We start from the raw sequence: 15,169 nt of genomic DNA on the forward strand, positions 1-15,169 counted from the left end.
AAAAGCTAGTACAATACAAAATACTTAATTGCACAAAAGGATCGTACAATCATACAACACATGAACAGATTAAAAAAAGGAACGTACTTAGTTAAATAGAATAGATCTAGCACCTACCACGCAGACACTGACACTGTTCAACTCCTTGGTTGCTCAATATAAAGGTCGATGTATGTTTTTATAATCATAAACTTTGTTAAATGTTATGTCGAATTTTTAAGTTAATTGTGTGCCCCGTCTAATTTATATATCCTTAATCATCTTGTTTGTTATTTGTTTAAATAATAATATAATAACTTGTACGTTCTGGTGTAAATTGTAAATACAATAAATGTGTGTGTTAAATAAATACATAAATAGAAATACAGATAAACAAAAAGGACAAAAAGCGACATTATTTAAATGTAGCAATAACTATTAGGTAGGATAAATACCCTGACACAAAATTATAGGCACTCTTTTTAATGTCACAGAATATCCGACCATCCCACGCGACACACCCATAACCACCTCTCCCGAGCCTCTCCACCATTATATTTAATAAAAAACATTAAATATATCACTACATAGTATAAAACAAAGTCGCTTTTTCTGTCCATATATCCCTATGTACGCTTAAATCTTTAAAACTACGCAACATATTTTGATGCGGTTTTTTTAATAGATAAGAGTGATTCAAGAGGAAGGTTTATATGTATAATGACATCCATTAAATAGTGGATAAATACTGTTATTTTTGAGGTTTTTAATGTGATGTCGTAAATAATTTAATTTTTTCCTCAGCATTACACCCGAGCGAAGCCGGGGCGGGTCGCTAGTAAGCTATAATATCATACTCGAGCATTGAGAAAAAGCTCGGCATGCGCGCACGGTGACGTCATCAGTCCGGTTTGTAGTTCAAGATCAGCGTGAGGTCAAATGCACGGCCGAAATGTGCTAAAGACGGCATGTGCCGAGTTGTATGTTTGTGTAACGGAGTGAGTCAAAGAAATGGGCTTAACGATAGTAGCGTAAGCGGTGTTATAAGCAGTAACGTGCCGTGCCGTGGAATCTTCCCATTTTGGGAAAGTTCCCGGCAGTAAAAAGGCGCAAAACTTATGTAAACAAACAAACAAACAAGAAACATTTATCGAGAAAAAAAATGTTTCTTTTTATTTTTATTTTTTTTGTAAAAAGAGCGTTACTACCTATGATTTACGATTCCGAGTCCGGGAAAGAACAATTTCAACAAAAAAAAACAGCTAATGTTATTATTGCGTATGGCAGACAAAAATAAAATATCCTGCGTGGATCACATATCCAGCTTAAGCTCCCCTAACCAAGTCTCTGCCGCATCCGTCACACAATGCAGCTCGGCTATGCCACCTGGGAACCGGTGCAGAGGCTCGTTCACTATGCGAGATATGGTTTGATCCGGGTGACCACAATCCAGCTATTTTAGCTAGTGTTAACGAATCTTTACAAAAGGGACATTCCCACTTTGGAAATATTCCCGGGAAAGGCACGTCACTGATTATAAGCATATGACATCAATGGGAGTAACGGTATTTTGAGTTTGTGAAGATAGCTAGATCGCCGCACAATTGCAGACCTTATATTTTTACACAAAATTTTAAATAATAAATTAAAATGTACTGAACTTGTTAACGCTATCAACATAACTGTCCCCTATAGATATCCCCGACATCCCGTTACAAAAACGTTCACATTACCACGATGTAGAACTAACTTAGGATTACATCAACCCTTATCCAGAGCATGTGCATCCTATAACGATTTGAACGCGAAATCTCTTCAACTAGATATATTTTCTGATTCACAGCGAGCTCTGAAGAGCAAACTGACAAGACACTATCTCCATCAAAAATTTGTTAAATTAGTATAGTTTATTTGTTTTTTGTACCATCTAGTGCAATAATATCATATATTAGTGTTATTAATAGTGAGATTTTAGCTGTTGAGAAGTTAGTCTCAACAGACTAGATGTTGTTTTCTTTTTATGGTGAATGTTGTGTTCACTTGTAATAGGCTTACACATAAGTACTGTTTTACTTTGTTTAATTATGTTCTAACTAAATGTTATAATGTGCATAGCTGTAAGTGATCCATAAATAAATAAATAATAAATAAATAAATAGCGAGTGAGTTCGAAATAAGTAACGCGTTTATGTTCGGATTTTGAAATAAAAATCAATGTGTTGTTTTACTATTTAGTCCAAATGAGATACTTTTTATTTTACGAACCGTCAAAACGTAAATTAAAACTGTATGGAAATACTGTCCGAGTGACGTCATCAACAAAAGCGGTCAACCTTCGTGCTCACTGTTACTTAATTCATAATTCAAATTCGAAATTGATTTTTGATCACTTTAGAGTGGCTTCTATTTCTAGATTAGCATTTTAATTTATCTTTGACGCAGACGAAATACCCTATTAGAATTGTAAGCTCAAAGAGTCTTAAAAACGTAAAGTCAGTTGTTTGAAAAACTATAACTTGCATTGGAAATGAGTTAAAATGTACTATCATCATTCCGTCGGATTATATTCCTAAGATGTCTCTCTCAAAAGGCATCTTATTTCGTAAAAGGCGAGTATTTAAAAAGGCATTAAAAAGTTCTTTTTTCCAACAATATGCATTCCGATTCCAAATCTAGTAGCATTATAATAATTTACAGACTGTAAACATATACTAGAAGGCGATTACGAAAATCGATTATGAGAATACGATTGAATCGATCGATTTTAGCGGAACCTCAGCTATGCAGGCATGGCAAACCTGTTTCAAAAGTTGGTCAAGAGCACACTGTTATTGTATGATGAGAAGTTCTGTTGCTATACTACTCAGTGGACATCCAGACCCGGATTAAGATGTTTACTCCAACCTACTACAACTCCGTCCTCAGATCTTTCTTATCGTGAGGGTTGAGAGGTGGATGACCAACCTCATCAACCCTGGTGTCAGGATTATTATTGAGCCGCGAAAGGCCCCTGACGTGACTCAAGTAACGACTACGTGCGGTATATATATTTTAAACCTAATTTAAAATCAATACACACTCACTTTTGTTAACGATAATATATTTACCTTAATGTCAACACATTTTTGGGTTGTGTACTAGGTTCAAGATAAATCATGAAATTCTGATTACTAAATAAAGACAGATCTAAAACTAACGAAAACCATTTTCTTTTTTCTATTTAATTCATAAAGAATGAATTTTAATCAAGAAAAACGTAAGAATTAGTCCCGACATTTTATCACGTTTTTCTATGCCGTCACATACATAGGTTTTTAATTTGACTTTGTTATATTTATATTTTTTATTAACATTGTAACTATTAGTAAGTAACAATTTGATGTATAAATATAATCCATTTTCGACAAAACATTTACTTTTTTATTTGACAGGTTATAAAGTCGATTTAATATGTTTAAAACACTTACTTATAGTTGTAATTATTAGATAAATAAATAAATAAATTATTAAAGATGTCGATTATCGTAGTTTTAGTAATTTGACCGTTGATTTTCTTTTAAATTGGATTTACAATAAGACTTTATGCCGACATGATTTAATCAACCATTTCGTGACTCACCTGCATCATTTTTCTATCGCTTTTTTATTTTAATTATCCTAACAGCTAAATCCTCTCTGCATACAATACTACAATTATGATCTTGACACTAAGGATCTGATGACTAAGATGACTACTAAACAAGATCGCAAGAATGACTCACGCTATGACGTCATCGATTTGGTTTCCTAGCCCGTAAAATGCTGCTGATGATCGACTAATATTATGTAAATGTTTATAATATAATAATAGCTGGTTTTATAGAGTTGCTTTTTCTAAATCGAGAGTCATTTGGAGAGCCGATAGGTTTGTTGTTGTGAGTGATGTGGCGTTCCTGAGAATGTTCCCGTCGTTAAAACTCTTTGGACACTGGCGGCTTTTATTTTTCAAATTGTTCATTCTTGTATTCAGGTTTTATCTGCCTTAGGTAATATAATAAAGCTCTTTTTACGTACGTTTTGCGCTCCTTCTTCTTCTATCGTGTGGGTTGCGAGGTGAATTACCAACCTCATCAACCCTGGTGTCAGGGTTACTATTGAGCCGCCAAAGGCCCCTGACATAGCTCATGTAACGACTACTAACTTACATCAGTAAGTAGTAACCGGGACCAACGGCTTAACGTGCCTTCCGAATTACGGATCATCATACTTTCGGACAACAGGTGATCAGCCTGTACAATACAATACAATACAAATACACTTTATTGCACCAAAATAAAAAGAAATAATTAAGTACATGGCAAATGGCGGCCTTATCGCTTAAAGCGATTTCTTCCAGGCCACCATAAGGTGAGGAAAAATGTAAAAAAAATAATAATTGAAAGATTGCGGGTACAAACTATAAGTACAACTTATTACAAATAAAGTACTAACCTAACCTATACACATAACCTAACATATATACCTACTTATATAAATAGTACACACAAAATAATAATTTATGAGTAACCACACTGACGTTCATAATAATAACGAAGAAGATTTTGAAAAATATGCAAGGATTTGGCTTGTCTAATAGAGGGTGGCAGAGAATTCCACAGTCTCACAGCGTATACGGAAAAAGATTTGGTGTAAAAATTCGTAGAGTGAATCGGACAATCGAGAATCATCTGCGTGTTGGACCTGGGTTGGCAACTATGCACTGAGGTACGCAACTGAAACCTTTCTTTTAGATAGTGGGGAGCCGTAGGATGATTAAGAACCTGTAATGTCCTAACCAAACTAAGGAGGGGGGTATTGCGCTTTTCTACTGCCAGAAACGTCTCCAAAGTGCTTCTAACATACTTTATTGCACACACAGCAAAAACAAAAAAATACAAAAGTAAAATATGTCGTCTAATTGCTTAGTCGCAATCTCTTCCAGGTCACCTTATTTTAATGCGGCGAACGTCCGGGAGAAAAACCTGAAGACATTTCTATTTCTATATTTGTTTTTATGACGTCATTTCTATCATTATGAAAGTCTCAGACGGTTTGAAGAGCTAGGTTTTTTTTATCTTTAGCCATGACGTGATTGTGAATGAAAAGTCCCATTATGATTATGAGACCACGATGAAGTCTATGAACTGTTACCAACCGCTTCTATGCTGGTCTAGGAACGAATACAAGACAGAACATGTTCAACTGCTTGTCTTGCCTTGATTGTGTCTTTTCGCATAGGACCACAATAACTTACTTTTCAACATAGTTGAAAATGAAAGTTATGACTATATTGGTTGTTTAATCAAATCAAATCAAATATACTTTATTGCACACAACATACCAAACAAATTCACACAGATGAAGATAGATACAGTAATAATAAGTAGATAGATAATGTGTTATGTTTTCAACATAGTTGAAAATGAAAAAGTCACTGATATTTTATAAATAACAGCCTCCGTGGTAAGAGCGTTGAGCTCACGATCTGGAGGTCCGGGTTCGATTCCCGATGGGGACATTGTCGGAATCACTTTGTGAGTCTGTGTTTTATTTGGTAAGGACATTGCAGACTTGAAATACCTGATTATCCGAAAAAAAAATTTCGTGCTTCAGAGGCAGGTTAGGCCGTTGGCCCGGCTATTAGTCGTATAACACCTCCACCAACCCGCAGTGGAGCAGCTGCGTGATGGAGTATGCTCCATACCCCCTCCGGTTGATTGAGGGGAGGCCTGTGCCCAGCAGTGGGACTTACATCGGCTGTTTAATGTGTTATTTTATAAATGAAATCCAATTACTCACGTTATTATATATATTTATAGTCATTCAACAATTGATTGTTCATTGCCATTCTGTTAAAATATAGTTCGTGTAGCAACGAAACGGGCAAGCCATACTTTGCCTAAAATGTAGAGTTTGTGAACTTAATGTTTGTATAGTTAGGGCGTGTAGAGTTAGAAGCTTGGCTCTACATGAGATCTGATATCTTTTTGAAATTGCGATCGATAATTATGAACTCGGCATCATTTTACATGAAAATATTTTTGTTGGGATTATATTTACAGTCATTCAACAGACACGAGCCATTATTTGGATTAACACATCGACAAACATAAGGATTATGTCACTTTTGATTAGATAGTAGACTCGATAATTTTTTTAGGTATACGGCAAACATAGAATCTATTCTTTCTAGGTAATACCAGTGTCGTGGTTCACGCCGCGACTTATGCTGAGTCCCTTTTATTCCAGGACCTCCACCACCACCTTATGATCATTTCGACGAAAATCCTTTTGAGCTATTTTGTAATTGCATTGCGAAAATTTTAAGTCTTCTTCTATCGTTTGGGATGTGTGGTGGATTACCAACCTCATCAACCCTACTGTCAGAGTTATTATTGAGCCGCCAAAGGCCCCTGACATGGCTCATGTAACGACTACTTACTTACATCAGTAAGTAGTAACCGGGACCAACGGCTTAACGTGCCTTCCGAATTACGGATCATCATACTTTCGGACAATCAGCCTGTAATGTCCAAACCAAACTAGGGATGACAAAATATTTTTTGTGATGTGTCCACACCGGGATTCGAACCCGGGGCCTCTGGACCGTGAACTCAACACTCAACCACTGGACCACAGAGGGCGTTAAAAATTTAAGTAATCTTATTATTGTCTTGTTTTCGTGTGTGGCGTCCTTATATAATAAACGATTACTATTATATTTTTCTAACTTTATTTACTTACTTACGTGTTTGTATGTGTCACTATTGTATGACTCATGTAGGGGAGCCGCCCTCTCGATGGATAAAATACCTAAACTTAGACTGCAAGTATGAATAATGAATAATAATGTGAAAAGTCCAGTCTGGGGGTGAACAAAAAAACAGCAACACGTTCACCGTTCATCTTCCCGGACATGTCGTAAAAACCGAAAGACTGTTTGAGTGTCCTTTCTAACAAATATTATGGGCGATAGGCTGATCGAAAAAAAAAATGAAAATGAAAAATTGTTTATTCATAAAAAAACATAACAAAGTTCGTTGACGAGACTTCCCAGTAAGTAACAGTAGTACTTGTATTGGGATTGATTTATTTATTTATATAGACATTTGCAACATTACAGTATAAAATATTAAGTATGACTCGCAACCTCCCTTTGGATGGCACAATCGGAGAATAACAAAATAAAAACAGACCTACGACCTCCGGCTTACGACCATTTAGACTAAAGTGAGATCCAACTGGGGGGTGAGGTAAATAGCTCGGCGCCTGGATGCGAGGCGGAGAGTATCCGTTCTATATTCAAATTCAAAAATATCTTTATTCAGTTGGTAACATAGTTACACTTATACATAGTATTATTCTTTATTAAATGACCTGAAATCCTTGAAATAATTCGTATCCATATTGGTTTTTCGTGTGGTTGTGATCCGCCTCATAACCCACACGATAGAAAATTGTACGTACATACCAACATTAGCAAAAACACTCGTTATGGTAACTTAATAAAAGAACAAATGTTATGTTACTTAATACTAGCGAGTAAATCTAAAAACAGAAAGAATTCCGAATGTCCACATATGGCACGCGCACCACATATAGCCAACATAAATATCACAGAAATAGCCACACAGCCAACGGTGCGGTTTACTACAATGCCCAAGTTTTTTAGACTTGAGATATTATCATGATTGTGGGATTTTAAAAATTCCACCTATCACGTTGGTCTAACAGAAAGCTCGGTGTGGTGTGAGTACTTAGTTCATCTTACATTCCCGAGAAATGTATTTCGGAGGTATGTGACCTAACCTATATTGGACTATTATTCCCTTTGCGGGTTGAAAGGTCAGACAGGCAGTCGCTTATGTAAAAAACCGGACCTGTCAAGTCTTCAAGTTAGGTAAGCGGACCCTGTGAAAAACGAGATAACGCTAGGGTGATATGATGAGATAAGTATGTTGTTCTCTTTACCACTTGCACCTTACCTGGTCCATGTTGATACTATAATACTAACTTCTGTATTTTAATAACACCACATTTTGTACAAACATAATTATGGGCGCAATAAAATATTCCTTATTCTTATACCTATAAAGATGATGAAATCAGTGATAGGCGAATTGTTATTTTTGTTATTGATCCGCCAAAGATCTTTGTCTTATGTAACCACAAAGTAAAAGATTTGATTCTATTCGCTTTTGAGGTCTGTGGATTGTCATGATTCATGATGCACAGAAGGAAGGTAAATACCATCATCAGCCCTGCGGGCCCCTGCGGCACGGCAACCACGCCGCGCGCGGCGCGAATTATATCGAGGGCTTCGTCCAATAGCCCTACGACGTCTATCTACGTAGATAACATCCGCTTTGTCTATTGGTCGAAGCTGTCAGTATAATTCGCGTCGCGCGCGGCGCGGCTTCCGTGCAGACCCCGCAGACCTTGGTTGAGCAAGCTGCGCACGAGTTACGCATATAAAACGCTACGCTTGTAGAAAGTGTGTCGACGCATCAGTATCATAAGTAAACAATGCCTTCTGACTGTCCTAATGGTCGATTGGTAATCATTGGTTGACTGACCGATTATTAGGGCTTACAATTACAAATATGCATACATACATATACACAGTCATGAGGAATATCATGTACCCACTTTAGAACCCTGTCGCACTATCATATTTGACATTTAATGAGACTTACGGTTTAATTTGTCAAAACAGTAAATGTGACATGGTTTCAAAGTGTACATACATATTAGTACACGTGACCGTACATAATTGTCTCACTATTAAATCTAATGCAAAAAAACTGAAAAAAAAACAGGCATATTGGCAACAAACGTAGAATTTGTCAAATGTAGATAACCTGCAGTAAAAAGGAGCAAAGGTTATAAAAAAAGAGCTTTATTAGCTAGCCTTTAAAGGCAGATAGAATAAGAGTGAAAAATGGAACAATTTAAAAAAATAACAAGTAGATAAAGGTCATATTAAAAAACAGCCAGTGTCCTTATTATTAAAGAGTTTTTACAACACCAGATTATGATTTCAAAAGTGGAATCTGTCAAAATCCTCAAGAGGATAAACAAGTTAAAAAAAAATAAAGATCCTTTCAGCATGAAAGACAAGTCAAACTCTACAGAATGATAAGCGAGATACAAAGGAGGTGAGGTTTTTTTTTACATTTTTCCTCACCTTATGGTTGTCTGGAAGAAATCGCTTTAAGCGATAAGGCCGCCATTTGCCATGTACTTAGTTAAGAGAATTTTTGTAATTATTATGTTTTTATTTTGGTGAAATAAAGTGTATTTGTATTGTATTGTACGAAGATTACTTATCTGCTGAACATAAATAGCCTAATACGGTCCACTGTCGGGCACAGGCCTCCCCTCAATCAACCGGAGGGGGTGTGTATACCACCACGCTTCTCCAGTGCAGATTGGTGGAAGCCATTGGAGCAGCGGCTCAAAGTGCCTTCCGGAGCACGGGATCGTTTTATTTTTGGACAATCAGATGATTCAGCTTGCAATGTCCTAGTCAAACAAATGATAGTATCCCCAATGGAAATCAAACCCAAACCTCTAGATCACGAGCCCAATGCTGTAGCCACTAGACAACTAATCTAATCTAGCCTACAAGATCCCACTGCTGGACAAAGGGCTCCCCTTCCTCTTTTCCTTTTTTCGCGGTCCTGTGCGCCCTCCGGTAAGCGTCCAAGCGTCCATTAGACAACAAGACTGTTTTAAAGGAGATTTTACCAAAATCAGTAAAAAAATATAAATAAAATATGCTTACATAGCACACAGTATAACTCACTAAGGGGCCGTCCATTAATCATGTGATTTTTTTTTGTAATTTTGGTCCCCTTTGGTGATACATGGTGAGGTTCAAGACTACCATATCACGTGTATTTTTAGTACCTACCAAAATAATTGCACGAAACGCCGTTTTTCGGTTCAGTATCGCGCGTTTGCCGAAAAAATAAATACTCGTGATATATTACTACACCCCCCCTCCACCCTTATGATATTTCGTGATTTTTTTCATGGACTCCTCCCCCCTCTCGAGCCTCGCATGATTAATGGACGGCCCCTAAACAATCGATGACGTGTGTAGTACAACTAGGACAAAATATCAATTACCCGCACTGGGGGGCTACCGGCTAAGACGAAGCCGATTCAGATTGGAGCAAATCGAACATCGATTTGATCCTGTCGTACCGCGTAAACAGCCAAGATGGCGATCCCCGATTCGTGACGTCACATGAAGTTCGGCAAGCCGATTGAACGAATGATTTCAGTACTTTTGACACCTATATCGGTACCGGCTAAAAAATCGAAGTTCGGCGCCTGAAGCCGATTCCCATTGGAAGTGTCAGTTGAAGCCGGGCACTTTTCAGTAACCGTGATCAATTTTAATTTCTTATTTTCACTGTTTTCCAACAATATTAGGAGCTATTTACGGTGGGCGACAAATTTTAGGAACATCTTAATCAATGTAAAATTGATATCGGCGTGAATTTTCGTGTTTAAATACCTAAATACAGTGTCATGGAGATAGTCGTATTGTGGGCTGCTGCGGAAGAAAATGTCTTCAGAATCTTGAGCAAATCGATCGCAGGATACTTCGAGAGAAAAGCCAGTATATACTTCTCACAGGTACATCTATTTATAACATTATTTCTGACAAGTGGCTGAATGTTTACAGAGGAAAAGTTGCTGAACTTACTAGAAGCGATTTTTGATCATTTCATACTTATCTATTTTGTTTTGTTTCAGAGAGTAGCTACATTGATAATTTTAGATTATCAAAAGATGCATTCCGGACTTTGTATCATGACTTAGGACCATTATCTGAAGGAAGTCCAAAGCTCTACAACTGTGCAACCGACTTTAAGGTAGGTGGTTACTATATTATGGTTATGGCCTAGGTTACTATATTAGATATACATTGCGAAATATTACCTTATATTTTGATAATTAAAGTTATACTACAACATTACATGAATCCAATATAATATCTGTATGTTATATATTACAGTGACAAATGCCCTCAATCAGCCTGCAATCGTGAGACAATATATCAAGTTTCCTTGGGACAGAAACTGAGCATGTAGAAGTCTCCAGAGGTTTTAATGACAAATTTGGATTTATTGGAGTACTTGGATGCATCCACGGCACACACATTGCCATTATCCAACCTCACGAGTGGGAAGAGGCCTTCTTCAATAGCAAGTATTACCATTCATTGCATGTTATGTTGGTAAGAATCATGCCTTTAACTAACTACATTAATTTGTTTTGATTCTTAGGATTGAGTCGCTAAAAATATTTAAATTTTCAGGTTTGTGATGGAGATATGTGCATTACATTATTGTGATGCATCCAATGGGAGTGTTAGTGCTAGACTGCTAGCCAAGATATCCATGTTTGGAACAACAGCACTTTGAGAAGGGAAAAGGAACATCTCCTTAATTTTAATATGTTTTAAGTTCATTAAGTGGACTCATGTGGTCCTTGAAATGTAAATTATAAAGTCAGTGTGGTGTAATCAAAAGTGGCAGATTGTTATTCAATAATACAACATCTAAACAAACCTTTCTTTATTGGCATCAAATAAATTATATTCATTAAGTATGCAAATTTATTTATTTTGTGTTATTACATAATTTGTTTCATTGCACCCCTCTCATTAACCAACCTATCTCTCAAGTAGATACATTTCTCTAATCCTGTGTCCATTGTGCTTAATAAAGTAGTTTATCCTTCTATCTTTAACTTGTAATAAATAAATCCATTTATTTTGTATAAATACAAGCTTGCGGGGCCTTATTTCACTAGACTATTTGTAATGTGTAATAGTAGTCAAAACAGCCCTGCGGGTGGATCGAAGAAATGTAATCAATTAGAACATACTATAAATATAATATTGTACCCAATTCTTACTATAATATGGAAATATAAGTTAATTGCATCCAACATCTTCATCAATACCCCTATACAAATCTTTTTATTACATATTTGGCAAGGAGTGGGTGTATACAAATACTATACACCTCTGCCTACCCCTTCGGGAATAGAAGCGTGATGCTATATTATTTTTGTTTCAAAATAGTTCTTGGTAAAATGATATCTAGTTGCTTTGTCTTTAATGTACTTTAATGTTACCCCTAGACAAACTCACTTAAATAACATGACCAAACTTAAGTATTTAAATTAAATATATGATTCAGGATCATACAACTTCACTTAAATAACATAAATGGATTACTTATACTTTAGCTTAAATATTTACATACAAGCTTATTGAATACATATGTTTTTACTTAAGTATTTTAACTTAGGTTTCTCTAGTGTCTTCGTTCTTGAGAATCGTCATGCTGCTATTCTTTAACCTGTAATAAATAAATCCATTAATTCATATAAAATACATGCGAAATATAAACAGTCACAATATGACAAAAGTTTTTATGACGTCTATCGTGTACATTAGTAATAGTCTTTATAGACTAGTTATAATCCTTTAGTTATTACTTTATTTATTTGGGTGATCCCGGCAAGGCAGAAATTTTGTAAAGTGGTCCTTCATGATTTAAAAGTTTAGGAACACTACCGACTCTAATGGAATGAAATACAATGTAAAGAAAATATTTTGGAATGTAATAAAGTAGCACATAAAAAGGTATAAGGATATTTATTTTTGGCCTTTATTCTTGCTATAGTATGGAGTAAAATATGCTGATCAAGGAGGTAAATTTGGGTATATAACATACATACAATCTTTATGCTACATCCCTGGCGGGGTAGGCAGTAAGGACAGACCACCAAGTGTCGTGATCCTTATAAACTTCTCCTACTTGCTCCAATTCCATACAATTTTTAATAAGTTTGAGTAAATTACCTTATATTGGTCTTCACCTAACTTCCTCCAGCAGCAGCCGAAGCAACTCTGTTTGCATATCCGCAGCCTTGCTATTAGCTTCAGCAGCTGTAGCCAGCCAGCTTGTCGACTGCTGAAACAAGTCGCTCCTCCATGTCTAGCCTCCGACTCTCTAGATCTAGTAGGTAGTAAATCGGTGATCTAAAAAAACAAAAAGATACATTTACAAGTTTCCAACAAACTATTTAGTTGAACAATGAATAGGTTCATTATGTGACTATTCTTTTTTGACTTGTTTCTTACTACTACTAGATTAATAATTTACTTACATTTCTTTCGTTACTGTTGTTATTGTATAAATTCTGAAAAGATAAAACTGTTGCATTCGGCGCGAATTCAAGTATGTCAGCTGATATAACATAACGTCATTTTTCTTTTTTTTTGCGTTTCATTACTTCAGTTGCAAAAGAAAAATCCGTCGTTGCATTTTCCTTTTGTTTTAAACATTTGTAAGACTTTACAAAGTGATTAACTAAAAGTATTATCAATTAATAAAAATAACATACAAAATTAGTCTGTATTTTTTAATTTCATAATGATATAAAATATTAAATGTTTACCAAATGTCTCAACGAAACGCAAGACCAAAAGTCATTCGTTCAATCATGCACCCCTCTAATAGATCTATTATTATCTATGGATTGATTTTCATCCAGATTGCAATGAACATCGGGAATTACCCGGTACCAAACGCCGAACTTCGATTTATCTGAATCGTTTTCAAGTCGCCGAAGTTCGGCGAATTAGCCGGTAGGCCCCCTGTTGCGGTTTACAAGTGACGTGTTTTGTCTATACTGAGAAATATACGCTATTTCTTCATTAAAGTTACGTTATTGCTGTCTTTTACTATCGTGTGGGTCGTGAGCTGAATTACCAACCTCATCAACCCTGTTGTCAGGGTTATTATTTAGCCGCCAAAGGCCCCTGACATAGCTCATGTAACCACTACTCCAACCGGGATCAACGGCTTAACGTGCCTTCCGAAGCACGGATCATCTTACTTTTTAGACAATCAGGTGATTACCCTGTAATGTCCTAACCAAACTAGGGATCACAAAGTGATTTTTGTGATATGTCCCAAACGGGATTCGAACCCGGGACTTCCGGACGGCCTCCGTGGTCCAGTGGCTGCAGTAGTTTTAGGCATGTGCTCGTTATGTAACAAAAATACGATTCAAAGTGTACAGTCATGAGCAATATAATGTACCCATTTTAGGACTCTGTCGCACTAACACATTTCACATTTAGTGAGACTTGCAGTTCAATTTGTCAAAAAAGTTAATGTGACATGGTACCAAAGTGTATACATATTAATGCTCGTGACCGTACTGAATAAATACATTTTTTAATTTGAATTAGAGTTCTGATCTCACCTTCATGCAATATAAATTAAAACCAGCAAATTGACCTGCTGATAGCTCTTCCACATTCCAGCCGTCTTTACACGCCCTGAGCCGGCCTTTGTGCCTGGCCCATTATAACTTGACCTTTGACTAGGATTCGCTAAGATGTTTCTTTGTCTTTTATAATTGGCACCAAGCACCAACTTTTAACGGCCTCGGAGGTCCCGTGTTCGAATCCCGGTGGTAAGGACATTACAGGCTGATCACCTGATTGTCCAAAAAGTAAGATGATCCGTGCTTCGGAAGTCACGTTAAACCGTTGGTCCCGGTTATTACTTACTGATGTAAGTACGTAGTCGTTACATGAGTCATGTCAGGGGCCTATGGCGGCTCAATAATAACCCTGACACCAGGGTTGATGGGGTCGAAGATGGGGAAGAAGAAGGCAAAAACTTTTCTTTGAATAAAGACTCTCTCTCAAGTATTAATAGGTAGATACTGGCCCTGATTCCTGCAACACTGAGACAAACTTTTAAGACAAAAGCGACTGCCTATCTGACTTTCCAACTCCAACTCGCGAACGGAAATCCACCCCAATACAGGTTAGGTCACGTGTGAAATGTGGGTTTCCTCACGAAGTTTTCCTTCACCGCTGAGCACGTGATAATAATTTATCCAAACATGAATTCGTAAACAAATTCGACATACATTGGTTTAGGCCTGTGCTGGGATTCTGACCTGGGACCACAAAGTGAGACGTAAGTGCTCTACCAACTGGGCTACCACGGCTCCCAATTAATCGAGGTTTTATTGAAGAAAATCCTCATTAGTAATTTTTCAAAAAGGTGATTATGTAAGGTGGCGATATACAGTAATGACGAACACTGCAGTCAAAGGC

At 36.7% G+C, this 15,169-nt stretch overlaps 1 protein-coding gene and 2 long non-coding RNA genes across 4 annotated transcripts in view; 1 reads left to right on the forward strand and 2 right to left on the reverse strand.

Moving 5' to 3' along the window:
- LOC126371697 (unconventional myosin ID) overlaps positions 1-15,169 on the reverse strand; it is a 77,995-nt gene that overhangs the window by 43,731 nt on the left and 19,095 nt on the right. The gene's annotated exons all lie outside the window — the stretch shown is intronic.
- On the forward strand, positions 10,143-11,622 carry LOC126371777 (uncharacterized). 2 transcript variants are annotated; one of them, XR_007567074.1, is made up of 4 exons: positions 10,143-10,647; positions 10,768-10,886; positions 11,030-11,251; positions 11,333-11,622. It is a non-coding gene; the product is annotated as an uncharacterized LOC126371777 (long non-coding RNA). The 2 variants fall into 2 exon arrangements; XR_007567073.1 differs by having other exon boundaries at positions 10,143-10,886.
- LOC126371778 (uncharacterized) lies at positions 12,240-13,398 on the reverse strand. Its single transcript, XR_007567075.1, has 3 exons — positions 13,198-13,398; positions 12,890-13,069; positions 12,240-12,383 (listed from the first exon to the last, which is right to left on the reverse strand). It is a non-coding gene; the product is annotated as an uncharacterized LOC126371778 (long non-coding RNA).

Source organism: Pectinophora gossypiella, chromosome 13 (assembly GCF_024362695.1).
Source record: "Pectinophora gossypiella chromosome 13, ilPecGoss1.1, whole genome shotgun sequence".
Lineage (NCBI taxonomy): Eukaryota > Metazoa > Arthropoda > Insecta > Lepidoptera > Gelechiidae > Pectinophora > Pectinophora gossypiella.